Here is a 20,046-nt window from a genome sequence, read left to right as displayed (position 1 = left end):
TAAGAATGCAACAGATATGTTTTAATGCATAACAATGTTTATGTCTGAAATATCTTTTTCATATTTTTATTGCATTTAGCACACTCCATTTAGCTTATGAATTTAAAAAAAAAAACTTGATTCTTATTGTGTTCTGATTTTATAATAATCTAACAATTTTAAAGCAACATTTTAACGTTTTCTAACAGACTTATAATAATTGAATGTCAGAGCTAGGATACAGAGCTGGTATGCATGGATACAGAGCTGGGATTCATAAAGCATCTTAAGTCATTTCCTGTCTTAAGTCAGTTTCTTAATTTAAGTATCTAATTGGTCATATATGATATTTTTTCTTGAAAATTTAAAAACTACTTCATTTTTATAATTTAGTAAATTTCATTCAAAATGCACACTTTTATTGCAAAATTACCCCAGGGGCAAAATACCCGAGAGGCAAATGTTGGTCATATAAACCAGGTAAGAAAGGGCATGTTAATTATTTTTTGCAATAATATCAGAATGCATAATTAATATCACAATTAAAATAACATTTATTAAATGCAAAAAACTTCAGTTACTAAGAAAAATATTAATTAGAAAGATTACAGTACCTGTATATTTATATGCCTAATATTTTGAATGGTTGAATAGAAACACAAAACTTATTTAAACTAATTTATAAGAATGTACATTAGTAGCCAAATTTAAAGGTATAATAAAATTACAAAAGACATATCCAGTACTACACCGAACAAGTTAAACCGCATCTTTTGTTTAAATTTCTCTCAATGAAACATTCTCCGCTATGTTTGGTGCGCTATGAATCATAACTAATTTTTTACCACCTTAAACATGTGTCGTCGGTGTAACAGCCATGTCCTTTTTATTCTTTATGCTAATGTATTAATAAACAAACTAGTAACTGAGCTATCTGTATTTTAATGGATCGCTACATTAACTTTATAGTAAAATACCACATAAATATATCAGAAAGGTTGCATTTAAGATCTTTTTAAATTAAAAAAAAAAAATTAACATAAAAGTGAACGGAAGCCTCGCTGAGTCTGGAGTGGTTATTCAATATTTACATAAGTTAATTTTATTGTCTTACATCATTGACTTAATTCACTCTATAGGTCAGTAATTTATATTGACCAATAATCAGATTTGCTACATCGTTCTTAGATCCAATTAAGACCAATATAGAATACCAGACTAGGTTTACAATCAAGCTAATTAATATCGTATAAACATACTGAGTGCAAATGTCCTGAAAAGGACATCAGACCTTGTCTTCAAATAATGTTTGGTTTTGTTCACTCCAGATGGTACAATATATGGATGAACAATTATTCATACTGTCATGATCTTACGATTACTATATTGGAGAAATCATAATTTAAATCTGGTTCACTTTCATGAAGAGCGAAAAAAAGACATTCACCTTTTAACTACTGAATAATGGTTATGTATAACCTACAGTCACTAGCAGAGTGTAACCAGAGGGTAAGGTATGACAAATTGATCACAGGTTTGGAACCACCTTTCTTCTTTTTTCTTTATTTTAACCATGGACTGATGAAGACCCATGAACTGTAACTGCAGTAATGGATGACCGATAATACCCTACTGTGTCCGCTATAGTTTGGTGTAACATATGAGGATTGGTTGTATGTGACCTATGTGGATTGGTTTAGTATGAACTATGAGGATTGGTTGTAAGTGACCTATGAGGATTGGTTTAGTGTCCCTACGAGAATTGGTTGTTTGTGACCTATGCGGATTGGTTTAGTGTGACCTATGAGGATTGGTTGTATGTGACTTATGAGGATTGGTTGTATGTGACCTATGTGGAATGGTTGTATGTGACCTATGAGGATTGGCTGAATGTGACCTATGAGGGTTGGTTTAGTGTGACCTATAAGGATTGGTTTAGTGAGACCTGAGGATTGGTTGTATGTGACCTATGAGGATTGGTTGTATGTGACCTATGAGGATTGGTTTAGTGTGACCTATGTCAGGATTGGTTTTGTGTGACCAATGAGGATTGGTTTTGTGTGTCCTATAAGGAGTAGTGTTTACAATGAAGCTCAACTAATATTGTATAAACTTACTGAGTGCAAATGTCCTGAAAAGGACATCAGTCCTTGTCTTAAAACAATGCTTGTTTTTGTTCACACCAGATGGTACATACTAGGGAAAAGTATAATTATTCATACAGGATTGTTTGATACATATATTAAAGAAATCTTAATTTAAATCTGGTACATTTCATGAAAAACAAAAGAAAGACATTCACCTTTTTACTATTGAATAATGGTTCTGTGTAACCTACAGTCACTAGAAGTGTGTAACCAGAGGGTAAGGTGTGACAAAATGATCACAGGATTGGAATCACTTATGTTCTTTCATCTTTTTACCATTGACTAATTAAGACTCATGCCCAGTTAACTGCAGTAATGAAAGACTGATGGTCCTTTTCTGAAAATACCCTATTGTGATCTATGAGGAATAGTTTGATGTGACCTATGAGGATTGGTTTAGTGTAACCTAAGGGTAATGAATGTATGTGACCAATTGGTTGTTTGTGACATATGACGATTGGTTAAATGTAACCTATGAGGACTGGTTGTATGTGACCCATGAGGATTGGTTGAATGTGACATATGAGTATTGGTTGAATGTAACCTATGATAATTGGTTAAGTGTTAGATATGAGGACTGCTTTAGTGTGACCTATGAGGACTGGTTATATGTGACCTATGATGATTTGTTACATGTGACCTATGCTGATGGGTTGCATGTGACCTATGATGATTGGTTGCATGTGACCTATGCTGATTGGTTGCATGTGACCTATGAGGATTGGTTGCATGTGACCTATAATGATTGGTTGCACATGTCCTATGATGATTGGCTGCATGTGACTTTTGATGATTGGTTGCATGTGACCTATGAGGATTGGTTTAGTGTGACCTATGAGGATTGCTTTAGTGTGACCTATGATAATTGGTTGTATGTGACCAATGAGGATTGCTTTAGTGTGACCTATGAGGATTGGTTGTATGTGACCTATGAGGATTGCTTTAGTGTGACCTATGAGGATTGCTTTAGTGTGACCTATGAGGATTGCTTTAGTGTGACCTATGAGGATTGGTTATGTTTGACATATGATGATTGGTTGCATGTGACCTATGAGGATTGCTTTAGTGTGACCTATGAGGATTGCTTTAGTGTGACCTATGAGGATTGCTTTAGTGTGACCTATGATGATTGGTTGTATGTGATCTATGAGGATTGCTTTAGTGTGACCTATGAAGATTGGTTGTATGTGACATATTAGGATTGCTTTAATGTGACCTATGAGGATTGGTTTAGTGTGACCTTCGATGATTGGTTGTATGTGACCTATGAGGATTGTTTAGTGTGACCTATGAGGATTGGTTGCATGTGACCTATGAGGATTGCTTTAGTGTGACCTATGAGGATTGGTTATGTTTGACATATGATGATTGGTTGAATGTGACCTATGATGATTGGTTGCATGTGACCAATGAGGATTGGTTTTGTGTGACCTATGAGGATTGCTTTGGTGTGAACAATGAGGATTGCTTTAGTGTGACCTATGAGGATTGGTTGCATGTGACCTATGAGGATTGGTTGCATGTGACCTATGAGGATTGGTTTTGTGTGACCAATGAGGATTGGTTGTATGTGTCCTATAAGTAGAAGTGTTAACAATGAAGCTCAACTAATATTGTATAAACTTACTGAGTGCAAATGTCCTGAAAAGGACATCAGTCCTTGTCTTAAAACAATGCTTTTTTTTGTTCACACCAGATGGTACATAATAGGGAAAAGTATAATTATTCATACAGGATCGTTTGATACATATATTGAAGAAATCTTAATTTAAATCTGGTACATTTCATGAAAAACAAAAGAAAGACATTCACCTTTTTACTATTGAATAATGGTTCTGTGTAACCTACAGTCACTAGAAGTGTGTAACCAGAGGGTAAGGTGTGACAAAATGATCACAGGATTGGAATCACTTATGTTCTTTCATCTTTTTACCATTGACTGATTAAGACCCATGCCCAGTTAACTGCAGTAATGAAAGACTGATGGTCCTTTCCTGAAAATACCCTATTGTGATCTATGAGGAATAGTTTGATGTGACCTATGAGGATTGGTTTAGTGTAACCTAAGGGTAATGGTCGTATGTGACCAATGAGGATTGTTTTAATTTAAAAAAAAAGATGAACTAGAGATTGCTTTTTTGAAAAAGCGCATGTCTCCCCCATTGTGTGGTCGTAGGTGAGAAATAATCAATGATGGACATGAAATTTGGGCCATCAATTAGTCATGACTAACTGACATACCAAGTATGAAGATCCTGGGTGTAAACGTTCTTGAGCTATTGAGCAGAAACCGTTTCTTCACCTCAAGGTCAGTGACCTTGACCTTTGACCAACTGATCGCAAAATCAATAAGAGTTATCTACTAGTCATGACCAACTAGCATACCAAGTATGAAGTTCCTGGGTGTAAGCATTCTTGAGTTATTGAGCAGAAACCGTTTCTTCACCTCAAGGTCATGGTGACCTTGACCTTTGACCTACTGATCTCAAAATCAATAGGAGTCATCTACTAGTCATGACCAACTAGCATACCAAGTATGAAGTTCCTGGGTGCAAGCGTTATTTAGTTATAGAGCGGAAACCGTTCCTTCACCTCAAGGTCAGGGTGACCTTGACCTTTGACCTACTGATCTCAAAATCAATTGGAGTCATCTACTAGTCATGACCAACTAGCATACCAAGTATGAAGTTCCTGGGTGCAAGCGTTATTTAGTTATAGAGCCGAAACCGTTTCTTCACCTCAAGGTCAGGGTGACCTTGACCTTTGACCTACTGATCTCAAAATCAATTGGAGTCATCTACTAGTCATGACCAACTAGCATACCAAGTATGAAGTTCCTAGACCCAAGGATCTTTAGTTATTGAGCGGAAACAGTTTCTTCACCTCAAGATCAGGGTGACCTTGATCTTTAACCTAGTGACCCCAAAATCAATAGGGGTCATCTTCTAGTCATGACCCACAAGCATACCAAGTATGAAGTTCCTGGGTGCAAGCGTTCTTTAGTTACTGAGCAGAAACTGTTTCTTCACCTCAAGGTCACAGTGACCTTGACCTTTGACCTACTGATTTCAATCAAAATCAATAGGAACTAGACATCATGACCAACCTCACTTCAAAGTTTGGTGAACCTAGATCAAAGCATTCTCCTGATATTGCACAGAAATATTTTTTTACATTAGAGGTCACAGCGACGTTGACCTTTGACCTTGTGACCCCCCAAAATATAGGAGTTTTCTAAACCTCATGATCAACCTCCCTACCAAGTTTGGTGAACCTAGGTCAAACCATTCTCAAGATATTGAGCGGAAATGTTTTTTACATTGGGGGTCGCCGCAACCTTGACCTTTGACCTAGTGACCCCAAAAACAATAGGGATCTTCTACACCTCATGACCAACCTCCCTACCAAGTTTGGTGAACCTAGGTCAAACCGTTCTCAAGATTTTGAGCAGAAATGTTTTTATATTGAGGGTCGCCGCGACCTTGACCTTTGACCTAGTGACCCCAAAAACAATAGGGATCCTCTACACCTCACGACCAACCTCCCTACCAAGTTTGGTGATCCTAGGTCATGCGGTTTTCCAGTTATCGATCGGAAACGAAGTGTGACGTACGGACGGACTGACGGACTGACGGACTACCGGACTACCGGACTGACGGACAGGGCAAAAACAATATGTCTCCCCCAGAGAGGGGGAGACATAATAAATGTCGAAAACAATGATTCTTATGAAAGCTACCTAGTTGAATTTGAAAGAAATATGCTTAAAATACGCTATTTCTACCTTATGAGACTATAGTAGATCACAGATATTTTTAGCATTCACCAATCATTTAATATTGTTACTCTTTCTGCTGATAAATACATGGTTACAATCTAGTTATCAGTTATTAATATTTTCCATAAATGCATTATTTATTAAATAGTTGAAGGTTTATCAGTCAAAATTTATGTTTGTTATACATAGTTTGTGTATGTATTGATTTTGAAAAACAGTGTCACTTTAAGGTAAAATGAGTTAATTGAGATCGAGTTTGAGAAATGACTTAAGTTTGTTTATGATATTGGGCCAGGTGTCCACATGTATAAATATCGAGAAAACTTACCACAAAAGAAGAAGCGGAATTAACATAATGACTTTCATATACATGTTATGTTATGATTATCATCATAATGATAAGTTACCGCACCGTTTTGATGTATTGCACCTATCAACCAACGACAGGTCAGGTATTCTTAATAACTAATTAACCTTGTGTTACAAGTTTTATTGTAATTATTTAGCCATATTGCCTTCAAACGGTGGTACTTAGTTCATAATAAAACAGGCAATCAATTATTACATGGGGAAATTTTGGTATTATTAATTTCTAATTGTTCTATGTACCTTAGTAAAGCACTTCATGATATTACTAACTTAGCGACACAATAAGAAACAAGAAATGAGTCCATGGGACACAGATGCCCCCATATGCTGCAGTTTGTCACAAAAGCAATGTTTTGTCCATTCTCCATTAATATGCATCATAATTATGAGTAACATCAAAACATCAAATACCTTCCTGAAAAATTTCATGAGTGTTACAATGACTAATAATTGTGATGTTTTGAGAGATATGTACTGTAGTAAGACAAATTTAAGGTGAAATTATTTTATTTTTTTTAATGCATAATTCTTCATTTTGCTAAAATTGCTAATTGTTTAATAGTCCAGTTGTTGTTTTATGTATCAAAAGACATCTTGAAACTATTTCAAAAGTATTCTGCAATTTCAGTTTTAATCTGTCTTTTGTTTTGTTTAAGAAATTAGGTTCTTTTGGAGTGTGATACTATGAATTGAGTCTGGACTAGGCCATCATTAAAAAAAGTTGGTTTGCGGTGCTCCTACCCACAATTTTTGGGGTGGGTAGGTAGGTAGGGATTTTTATTCTTTTATTTTTTTTACAGACGACAAAGGCAAATCTGTATGACCCTCAGTCTGATGTAAGGGGCATGCATATTTTAGATAACAGCACTGATAATTCAACGACAGAACCATTTTATTATTTTTCAGATACATGGATACACTTTAATTATTTCTAAGAAGTCTTTTAATAATGGGTCTCCCAGAGTCCTTGCAGTTGCAGGGTTTAAAGATTGGCAGTACAACATGGTTGGTCTGTAGAGCATCAAAGGACCAAACACGAAATTGGCCCAAAGAAACGAATGGGACCAAAAAAAAAACAAAAAACGGCAGTGGTACCGTAGCGATAAAAAAGATTGGGTCGGGGCTAATTTCAGTGAGTCGGTCGGAGCACCGCAAACCAACATTTTTTTAATGATGGCCCTATTGTTGTTTTTCGCAATTGTTTAATCTTGTTTTGGCTTACTGTTTATTCAGTACTTTTAGCACATTTCTTTGTATGGTGCAGTAAGCCACCTGACACCTAGACTTCAAAGTTTTTAGAGTAATTAACAAGTCTTACTCTCTTATCTTATTTGCATATTTATATAAGAAGTTTTAATTGGCCATAGGGCCCTTTCCTTATTTTGGTTAAGGGTCTTTCAATTGGTTAAATTTATTATGTCCCCTCCCACCATTTTATGATTGGATGAGGACATTTTTGTAAATAGGTACTTATAGATAATTTTATAAGAAAAAGGAAAAAAAAAGGAGAAACTAGACTGTATTTTTTGACTTTTTTTTCAATGAGGAAACGTCTGAATTCTTAGAAGTGGCATAACCGTAGCCACAGTGGCATAACAAAAGACTTCTGAATAGTCTGGCCATATATGAAGATGTCATATTACTGTACATGAAACAAACTTTTATACGGAATTCACAATTGGATTAATGTTACTTGTTATTTGTTATCTCTGAGTTGAAAGGAACTTTATGCACAAAATAAACGAATGGAAAACTTGAACAAGTCTCTGTGTTAGAAACTACATCAGCCAAACTCAATCAATATAAGGCTGACCAACGGTGTCTGTCAGCAGGGACTAAAATCGAGGAGGCACAGGGGCTCTACCGAGTTAATTCCCCCAATCATTCGGAGCACCCCCTGTGACCGCGTCAGCGTGCTTGCGCCCAAGTCTTAGCGAAAGACTGCGCATCAGGATTGCAACCCCCCCAAAGGAACATGACGCCAGCCCCGCCCTGTGACAGATACTACCCTGTGGAGAACTTGTTCATGAACTGTTCATCAATGATCACGAACTGTTCAGGAACTGTCCATCAAGTTGTTAAAAAAATCATCAACACAGTTCACCATCAGTTCATCAAAAGAAGTTCATGAACCTTATGCCATTATAAGGTCAACAAGCTCACACATTTATGCCAAGTTTTGCTTACTCAAGGGCCATAACTCTGGATATACTACTTGCAGCGGGAAACCTGACTGCAGGTGCAAAACTTCCTCACCTGAACAACATTCCCCCAAATTTCATAACTCGATCTGGGTGAAAAACTTTTGGAATTTGGATCAAAACACAAACTTGTACAGAAATGCCAATTTTTGCTAATTCAAAGACATAACTCTGTTTTTGCTAAGTGCTGTGGGTAAACCACCTGGAGCACAACTTCATCACTCAAAACAAATCCCCTAAGATAGTGACATAATTTAATTTTTTTGGCCTTTATCCTCAGGGAACGACATTGTAACAATCACTTTATTTTTGGGGCCAGTTATTAACTTCTGAAAATATTGTAACCATAACTAATTTTAAGTCTGACTTGGCCTAAGTCCTGGGAATGTCATGGTAACCATAACTGAAGTCTCTTGGCCTTACTTCTAAGAACCATCACCACGGTCATGCTTGTCATAAAATTCAAACCAATAAAAAATTCAAACAATAGTACTATTATCTATAACAACTTATTTAACTTATTTGACAAACATGCCGCGTTGAAAACCTAATACTGTATTATTTAATTGTCATAATAATTTATATGAACAATGGAGGATTTTCTGTACAGTTGTACACTCATTCTTGATATTTCTATCTTAGAGCATAAAGAATATATAAATATTAAAGTGACACTCATTCAAAATCAATATATACACATGTACAACATACATAATTTTGACTGATAAACCTTTCATATAACTACTTACTAAATAATGCATATGTAGAAAATATTAATTTCTGATAACAAGATTGTAGCTGTGTAATTTAACAGCAGAAAGCACAAAAACGTTAAACGATTAGTGAGTGCTAAAAGAATTACTGTGGTCTACTATAGTCTCATGAGGTGGAATTTATACCATGTTTTATGCTCATTTCTTTCAAATTAAACTTGGTATCCTTCATAAGAACCATTGTTTTCAACATTTATTAATCCTTTTTGGAATATTTGAACAGTATTATTTATTGTGGTAAATCTTATTTGGGAATAAGAGTGCATCTGTAAATATAATTCTTTTTGAAAGCTATTTTTTACCCGTACATTAATTTTTCACAATTATTATCAAGGTATTGTAGGCCTAGTCCTTATAATGGTTGACACAAAATAGCATCAATAGCTGTCCGCGGCAGGGCAAATAAATTAAAGGAAGTTTATATAGGAAATAAATCATTTCCTGGAAATTATAAGGCTTATATTTCTTAAACTGAGTCTGTAAAAGTTATACAGAAACTTCCAACACTTTAGATAAGCCTTCAAAAGGTGAAAGGTTGATAATATATTAATCAAGTGCCAGTATAATTTAAATTACATTTATGACCACATTTTCAATAAGTCTTGAAATGAAATGAAATTTTATTATAGATTGAGCAATGTTTCCGATCATGCAGATGTTCCTTGATTAATCAAATCAGTAATTGTACTTGAGAAATTCCTAAGTTACAGAAAGGCTTAAAGATGCAATGTTTGAGAGAAAAAAATTCAAATCTGATATAATTTCCAATTTCAAATTGGCTAAAAAATTGACCTGCTTTTTATGGCACCTTTCTGTGACACCATATTAGCCCTGTGTATCAATCAAGATTGTAATTTTCCAGGCGTAACCTTGGTTTTTCTTCATAAACATATCGTGTTTCAATAAAAATATCATAATAATTTTCATAATTATTGTATAGATCCTAGTGATGGGCAATCGGTTGAATTTTACAATCGATAATCGGTTACAATCGGAGACCATCAACCGATTAGACATCGGCTATAATCGGATATTATAGAGCAGTGGTTGCTAGTGATATACTTGAAGGTAATGGGCATCACTTCGTCTATGTAAGCTGAATTAAATATATAAACCAAACAATAGAACCTACATATTCATTTTTCAGGAAACTAACAAACATAAAACAGAAAAAAAAATATATTTTTAAGTTAAAAAGAAAAAACAACAACATTAAACTGAAATGTATACATCAGAAATTTCAAAGTCACCAGTATGAATCTACCAGTAAATGTTTGTTTAGAAATATTGTCTGGTCAATGAGATATGGGTTCATTCTACATCTCTTCTTGCTCATCACCTGTGATCTAGTTACTGTATACCTATTTTGCGTAAGCCTTTTTGCAAAGGCAACATACGCCTCGCTTATGTCAAGGTTTTCTTTGGTTGGAGGTCCTGGTTTGATTTTCTAAATGCAAAAAAGAGCCAGACTTTAGATTTCGCTTTCCCACCCGGATAATTGTTCAGCATGTCGTCATGCCATTCTTACGAATTGTACCCAAAGAAAAATGAGCAGAAATGTCGGCAAGATCAAAAAAAAAATCGTCAATGAATACTGAGTAACCTCCCTTGATAAATTTGTTTGATGTTCCGCGATAATCGATTATGATAATTTACAATCGATTATCGCCGATTTTGAAGCTTTCCGATCAATTTTCGATTATAATCGATCATCGGCCCATCACTAATAGATCCTACACCTAACTTAACGGGAGTACGCAGGCACTTGTAAGCACTGTAAGGTTTACGACTAAGACATCATATTGAAACAGAGAAAAGGGCAATAAACAGGGGATGCTTAACTGCATGGGAATAAATAAACCAGACCGGGACCTTTTTATAATATATGGGGAAAACACCCTAGCTACTCTGTAGCTTAATTTAAGCTTAAAAGCCCTCTTTGTGAGGAAAAAGCATTTTTTTCAGTTATGGTTTCCTCAGAGTACTTTTTGAAATATTTTCGAAACAAATCGAATAAACTACCAGTTAAGCAGTAAATATATCACTCAGAAACATCATTTAATGAATCGCGAGAATTATAGAAATTGAATGGAATAGAAATTTCAGAGGCTATTTTGGAGAGAAAAGACAGGGTCTTAATGCGAGGCTCTTTGGGAAAGAGTCGGGTATATGCTATATGCTATATGAAGGGTTAAAGGCTCTGCAGTCAGTCCTTAAACTAGGTCTTTAATGGAAGCCCTCAGCAGCTTAGTAACCAATGCCAGGGTGATGAATCACCTGACTTCCAAGGGGTTCTCACATGGGTAGCACCACGGGTCACAGCCGATGTAAACAAACAAGTAAGTGACATTAATTTCTAAATAACTTTTTTGACAGAAAAGATATGAAAATATTTCTTATACTATAAAAGACTTTGCTTTATTCTGATTCTACTCGAGTGGAATAATTTAGAATTGCTTGAATTATAATAATACAATCCTTGGCCAAAAATTGGGAAGTAGCAGAATTTCGGTCTCTGCTAAAAACGCTGAAAAGGCCCTCAGGTTTAATAACATAAGCAAGGGATTAATTTAGGGTAAGGTGAAAACCCCCCAAAAAATTCTCCCCAAAATCAATATTTACCTATAAGCTGAATTGCTTACCTAATCATTAAAAACTTCCAATTTTATATCCACCATCTACGAATTTCCCATGCGAACAAGCCAAGACTAATGAAGGAAACATTAAACCGCAGCGTCCCTGCACAGACAAAATGCAGCGATGCATAAAAACAGTGAATCTGTCAGGAACCGATGGGTCAAACACAGGTACACTTCATTCCAGAAAATTTCATAAATTAGGTCATAAATCTGCAAAACATTACAACAGATTTTTCTGTTAAAAGATTAATCTGGAGAATTTGTTCATTTTTTTTTTGAGAGTTTTATCATAAAATTGCAGTTGCTGAAGAATTTATGTCTGTTTAACAGGTGATTAAGTTTAGTCACTGCTTTGTAATGAGAAGACAATACTGTAATCATTTCCCATGAAAATTATATGTTTACAAATTGTTTTCATGGATAATCTAATCTGTTTAAAAATATTTTTATTGGCATTGGCTGATCATTAAATGATCCATTATCCAGTCAATTGTTTGTCAGTAAAATTTCTAGAATTCCCTTAAAGACTGGCTTTAAGTGTAAACCCCCTGTCCCCCACCATCCAGGCTCCCCCGTCCTCTAGGTCGCCTCCCTACCCTTTACCCTAAGCCCCCTCACCCTGCCTCTAAGCTTTCCGCCCACACCCTCTAACCTTTCCTTGTCTAAACTTTCCTCAACCACTCTCTAAACTTTCCTTCCCCACCCTCTACGCTTCTCCCCCCCCCCCCAATCCACTACACTTTCCTTCCCCAACCTCTAATCTTTCCTCCCCCACCCTCTACGCTTTCTCCCCCACCCTCTACGCTTTCCTCCCCCACCCTCTAGGCCTCTCCACCATCCACAAGGCTTTCCTAGTTTCTTCAAAACAAAATACAAACTGGTGCATGGCACAGTTTGATAATTGCTGTTTTATCATTTACCGCATACTCAGGTCATCTTCACCTGGCCAATCAGTGTACGGAGTTTAAGCGGGCACTTAAACAAATGGCATAAAAGAAATGGTTCGCCAGTATCTATATTGTAGACCAGGTTAAACTGTCCTAACTCTACCATGCTTCTAAGATGAAGGTCAGTGAGACCAATGTATTGATTTTATATGACATGAATTACCCATAGGGGCAAATAAAGCCCGCCCCAAGGGATGGGATATGTTTGCCCCGGGGGGTGGGGGGGGGGGGTTATTTACTCTATTGGTAATTTTCATTTATATACTAATATTTACCCCTTGGGTAAAATTTACCCCACAGCGTAAATAAACCTTGTGATTTAAACTTGACAGTAGATATAGATGCATAAACAATCCACCGCCTTGAATTAACACTGGTCATAAGAAAACAAATCCTGTTCAAATTATAAAACATTCTTCATCCTACATGTGCAGCTAGTCTATGTATATAACTTAACTTAATATATTATACACCTCATTATACGGAGATTTTAGATAAAAATAAGAAGTTTTATTAGCCTTATAACACGAGCACCACAGCATGCATGAAGTATCAGTTACGTTTCATCCCTCCCACACACGTATGTAGACGGGGAAACTTTTTCATGTTCACCCCCCACACTTTCTTTCACAGTGTGTGATTTAATTGCAGGATGTACTTTGGTTTAATCAGTATATTTATTGCAATTTATAGCGTGTCCTTGTGCAAAAAGGTTAATACTTCAAACAAGATATTGAGATATTTTTAATATGATTGTGTCATAAAGTATGATTTCTTCTTGCATATGTAAAAAGTTATCTATATACTAAAACATTAATCAGTGTTATGTCCGCCCTTTAATGGGCCGAAATTCAACCTCATTCCCCTCCAGTGGCAAAAAAACAAAAGTACAGATATATAGATATATTTTTTAATTTTTAACATAAATATACCTTTTGAAGAAATTTATCTTAAAAAATAAAAACACTTAAATATATGATGGTGTGTGACATTTTTAGTAGTGTATGTTATATAATAGTATCAATTAATTTTGCTGTAAGTAACGTACACTGGTAGTATGAAAGATGAAATATATAAGTTAAATATGTATTTCTTAAAGCTGCACTTTTAACAACTTTTAAAAAAACATTGTCTTGGAAAGAGCAAATTTTTGCGTAAATATCTGCAAACCAATGACATGAGATTGCTAACAAAAAATCAGATTGTAGACTTTCATTTTCTGTTTGAAAATTAATGTTTTATGGCTTAAACCGTTACTAAAGGTTTAAGAAAAATGCATACAATATCAATTTTTGAACTTATTTATATATATAAAAATCTGCGATCTGATTTTTTATCAGCAGTCTTATATAACTGGTTTCCATGGATTTTCGCAAAATTTGCTCATTCCAAGACAAACATAAAAAAGATGTCAAAACATTCAATCTGTGAGAGTGCAGCTTTAAAATATTTTTGTATATTTGCTTTGAAATAACGATAAATAAGACTAATAATATGTATGAATGTTTATATTTTTCGCCATTTTATATCATAAAAAACGCATGCCATTAAGATGGCTACTTGTGATAATATTTATTGCCCTATTATTTTGATTGTTATCATAAGTAATTGTTAAAGATTGTTGATAGGTACATTAAAAAATAAATGGCTTGATATGACACAGTGGCATATATAACAGTTTAACATAACATTTTTTAAGTTGTTTACACTGTGTAAACTTCTCACTAACAGGGCCAGCCACTGTTAATATCTCACACTTCACCTGATTAAAATAAATAACAGCTGACTGCTTATTTACTGAAATAAATGTTTTGGAAAACACAAGGAATACTGCCTTCTCATTAGACAAAATATAATGTTGACCACTTATTATCATTGAGACTATTTGTAGACTATTTCCTCACAAAAATTGAGAACAAAAGAACCACAAGTGAATGCCAAAGCACTTCCATTTGGTTCTGAATCAACCAAGGGTCATAACTCAGGTCAGGTTTTAGCCAAACAAAGGGTTTTGGAGGGGTGCTGTCACCCTGCCAGTTTTAAGCGTTAGTAGCGGACAGTAGTGATGGGCCGATAATCGCCGATAATCGATTATATCGGCAGACATTCGTAACTCGGCGATCGGCGACCTCATCGTTCCATAATCAAATAATCGAAAAAAAATAGAAGTTTTCTTGAAACTAGTAAATTTCCAACTTTATATAGCGCAGTAACTTAGAGCTAAGGGAAGTAACCGCTACTTTGAGTTTTATCAGTCCTTTCATTTAGTTTTTCTTTGCGTTCAAATCGCTAATGATGGCAGACGGTCAGGGGAACATCGATCTCAAAAGATTTGATTACCCTAGTAATCGGTCGTCCAGGTGCTGAAAAAGTGCAAAATATTCCAGCGAAATGGTTAGGGACATTCAAGCCCAGATTCTTATGAAACTAGGCTTGATCGACCCCAGCTATGCTCACATATTGAAATGAACATCAAGATCAGTCGATGTAAAAACAAGAAATATTTGAAGAATGGAAATGTTTGCCGTCAAACTCCGAAAATACGTGAGAAAACTTTTTGCTATTTTAATTTCCAATTACTCGTTATTTCTAATACATGTAGCTAATGCTAATCCAAAACCAATTTGTTATGTCTCATTTTTTTTTCAATTTAATTTTCAAAACCGGTTCAAGTCATTGACAAATTTGTCCAAATGACAAAACAAATGTATCATACAGGATAAGACATGGTTGATAATTGACCCAGTGAAAATTAATTACCCTCGGGCAATTATTCTTCGCACTTGGGCAATTATCAACCAAACGCCATGGTCAACTACGTATTATTTTATAAATAACATAATTATGTAATAATATAATATTTTAATAATATTAATTTATTAGTCAACTTAAGTAAACCTCACCATGAAATGTTCCCTTACTTCATAAACCTTTGAATATCTTATTTTTTTTTAATTATTTTTAGAATATTTCAATATGCCAGAAATAATACCTGTTTTCCGACTGAAGCATTAGAAATGAAATACACATGAAAACTAAGGTCCTTATTGATATATACATCAGAAAATGATGCTTTTGTGATACTGTCCAATCACAGCCGATTAATCGGATAATCGATCGATCAGGATCTCCGATTAATCTATTATGAAAATCCAAGCCGATTGCCCATCACTAGTGGACAGCCTATTCTGAAAGTGCTCTGTAGGATTATTAGTCATATAAGGTTTTTTGGAGCATAATGCACAGACAGAATGCAGCTCTGGTTAGAGCTACCCTGGTTCCTTAACATGCATCAGTGTATAGCATTGTCACACTGGACCCACATTTAACGTCCCTCCTGGAATACATTTAGTGTTTTATACTGGTGCGGCGGGAATCAAACCTGCGACACCTTGATTGACAGTCAAGTATGTAACCACTAGACCAAAGTTTTTAGCAGTGTTTATTTCCACTTTGGAGGGCATGGTGGCAGCTGGGCCTTTTGATAGGGGTTAATAGCATTGTTTAGGCAAAAAACGGAAAAATAATAACATGATTCATAAAGTACTTAACTTAATTTCAAACCTTTTATTCAACAAACATATCGACATATTCATGAATGGCACTTTATTGATACCTTTGCTACATCTTAAGGGGTTGTTTTGCTCCTCAAAAAGGTATTTTATTGGGACAGTTTTTACTTGGGTTGGGAAAAAATATATACTTTTTCATGAGGGGAATGGGGCTTAAATTTCGGCCTTCTGCCCTAATAGAGACTTACATGGGCGCCCTAGCTTTATAGAATTAAATGCATAAGGTCACACATTTCTTTTGTTTCGATTAAACTTATAACATGATTATAAATAATGTAGTCGGCAGTTGTAATTAACCTAATATTCCTTAAATTAAACACAATCAATCCTAACATTTTCTGTCAAATTCATGAGGTCCAAATTATTCACTGTAAGTACTGGATACAATGTGCCTAAAAAAGCCTTCTTCCTTAGCACCCTGTCCCTTTTTGCAGCACCCAGTCCTTATTATAACCTGGCTAAACTCTATCAATAATTACTAAGCAACGAGTTGCTCAATGAGGCCCATATCCTGTTGTCACTGCAGGTAGCATGTATACCAAGTTTGGTGGCAATTTTGAAAGTACTACACATTAATAATAATTACTAGAAGAAAAGTTTTCACTTTACTTGTTGGTCTCAGTTTATGCACAGAATTGGTGGCATCTTAATGAGATTTGTTTTATCAAAATAAGATTCTTAGTAAAGTAGCTGAAATGTTTACTTTACATCCTCCCAATCTTATCCTTATCCTCTTGTAGAGATAGAATGTTTATTTGCGAATAAGTATAAATGCACTCAAAGACCAAAGGTACTCAAGAAACTCAAACTATAACATAAGTAAACTCTTGAGAGACCCCTGGCCCAACAATTACATGAGACCTCAATGACATGGCTTTTTCTGGCCATTTTGGGAAAAAGACCCTTGACATTTTGGGAAATTTTGTGTTGTGAAAATGCTGAAATTGGGAAATTTTACAGTAAAAAGAAAAAGCTGTCTAGTATCCTGCGAATTAGGAAATGATTTAATATTAGTTAATTTTCCCTTTAAAATTTAAGACCACCAAAAATATCAATCCTTGGGGTGTAAATATCTATTGCAATAAATCATTACAGATATTTCATACTGATCTCTGATTGTGATGAAAATCAATGATTTCCGAGTTTAATTATAAAAATGTTTTTTACATCATACAATTTATTAGGATGTTGAAAATGAACTAGTGCATTTAATTTTTGATTGGGATTTTCTTCTGAAGATTGGGAAAAATATCTTATATTTTGCTTTGAGAATGGGTCCGATAGTCGGACCCATGGGTACTATAGAAAAAGCCCTGGACCCCTGAGTGAACTATAACAAAAAAGACCTCAACTATGCATACAAGAATTACCTCAACTATAATATTTATATAACATATATAATAACAGACCTCAACTATTACATAATACCCAGCTACCTCAAGATACTCTTTGGGGACCAAAACTTTTTGATGAGCAGACATTGGGTCCGTTATGCAACTGGTTATATATCAAGGAGCTGGCAAATAAGCTGGGATCTTTTGGCTATTTCCGTTTTATAGGAATTGTAATACTTTGGTCATTGAAATATCTAAAAATTCTAAATTAAACATTTTATGTGTGTGTGTGTGTGTGTGTGTGTGTTAAAGTTTGTAAATAGAGTGTTAGAAACCTTTGTCGTCATAATTATTTTGCTAAGCATTATATTGCATGGTGGTAGCGATTGTCTTAGTAATTAATAAAAGGGAACAGAATCCCCTTAAAGTAAATTCAGCGACAATGGGGTAAAAACTAATAATCAGCAAAAATTTCATGGGAATATCTTGAAATTTATTTTTTAAAAATGAGGTTGAGAATTCGGAACTCCTCGGCCATTTTTATCGAAAAACAACCTCGGAGGTATATGGACGGTTTACAATATCAGAAATCAGTACACTTTAACTATGCTGCAAGTATATCGCGTAGTAATTTCAATTTAGCAGTCAAACTTAATGACTTAACTCTTGAGAATCTTAATTATGTTTGCAATAATACACTTCCCCGGCAATCAATTTAAACTTAGATCTACAAATACAAGCTAAAACACTACATTTCATTCATAATATAATTCAAAATTTTACGAACTACTTCTACTAAAGTAACAGCATATATCCAAGGTTGTTTTCAATAAAAATGGTTGAGGAGTTCTCAACAGAAGTTGAGAACAACCCAGACCCCACGGCCATGACAATACATTGACTCACATGTATCTGCACTTTTATCTCTGTAAAACAGACCAACTCAAGAATACAACCACAAATTAAGGAAGATCTAAAAATTAAACCAGGATGTTGAGTTTAAGCAAATAAAACTGATTATATTTTGTATCAGAGGGAAAGTTTGAATCAACAAAGTGAAATATATGACTCTCTTTACCGCTTACAAGAGACATTTCATAGCATGTGTCTACATGCAGTTTATAATAGGGCCTTATTCCCCAACAGACTGTTCATAATAGGGCCTCATTCCCCAATGAGACCCTTTAGAAGTTCTTAAGTTAGCAGTAAAAGAGGCCAAAGTTTGAACTTATTCAATAAAAGGTAAAATTCCATGTCTTGTCAGTCAAATAAGTCACCATAATACAAATGACCCACTGCCTTTATATGGAGTCATAAAGTATGCTGTTTTAGACTGAGGTCACAGATAATCAATTGCAATATCTGGGACTTTGTAATCCTCATGTCGCAGTCTTCATTAAAAAAACACAGTATAAATCAATTGGTATTCGACTTAAAGTCAAACTTATCATTAAAACATTACTTTCGCATTCATGTTTATTCATTGTTGAGTACGCTTGTAAACATCGAAATGCAGCTTGTTATTCACAGCGTTTAAACGTGTTTATTAAGTTTTGAATTTCAGTTTCATAATTGCAAACTGACATATATCTTTCATCCATGGTCTTTTTGGACAGATTTTCAATCCCTCTTAGTACAAGATTAAAAATACCTGCATTCCAAATTGTTTATTAAAAAATTAAAAATTTGATAAAAAAGAAAAGAAAAAAAAAGAAACTAAAAGTTCACATTTCAATATCCAAAAACAGGTAGGTTTTTTTCGATCTTGGGTTGTGTAGACCGAACATGAAGTTTTTTTAATGAGAACTTATGCAGACAATTTCAAAATCCTCACACCCAAAGGCACAAGTGTCCCCAAAAACCAAAAGACTAAACAAAAAAATCTGAATTTAAAATGTAAACAAATACAATGTATAATAGTGTCCTACTTATAAAATACTACATAAGCAATTTTTATCTGCCTAGTTTTCCACACAAATTGTATCACCATGTTTTATCATGTCAACAACAGATCAACAAAACCAACCAATCAAATTAAAGACTGTTAAGCAATTTCCAGGAAATTACCATCCCTAATGTGTTACAGTGTGTGAAAACATACCAAACATGTATTCAAACACTTGAAAACCCTACAATTAAAGCTGATTTCATATCAACAAACAGATTAATTGGACCAATATCGCATTAATTTCCCCGATTTCTGATTGTGTATTGATAAATACACTAAATGACCCAGTTATCAGTGTTATCATCTTTCGTAGGTGGAGAACAACGTGACCTCAGAATTATGGGAGGCAAGGCGGTGTC

At 34.8% G+C, this 20,046-nt stretch overlaps 1 protein-coding gene across 2 annotated transcripts in view; it reads right to left on the bottom strand.

Moving 5' to 3' along the window:
• LOC128240268 (uncharacterized) overlaps positions 1-20,046 on the bottom strand; it is a 71,084-nt gene that overhangs the window by 50,533 nt on the left and 505 nt on the right. The window contains exon 1 of one of the 2 annotated variants that reach the window (XM_052956829.1): positions 594-637. The exons of the other annotated variant lie outside the window; for it this stretch is intronic. The gene's annotated coding sequence lies outside the window, so the exon portion shown is untranslated. Of the gene's footprint in view, positions 1-593; positions 638-20,046 lie in introns of those variants that run through there. 2 annotated transcript variants of the gene reach the window in all.

The sequence above is a fragment of the Mya arenaria genome, chromosome 7, assembly GCF_026914265.1.
Source record: "Mya arenaria isolate MELC-2E11 chromosome 7, ASM2691426v1".
NCBI classification, from domain to species: Eukaryota; Metazoa; Mollusca; class Bivalvia; order Myida; family Myidae; genus Mya; species Mya arenaria.
Note: the sequence above shows the minus strand (reverse complement) of the source record. Positions and strands in the feature narration are given on the sequence as shown.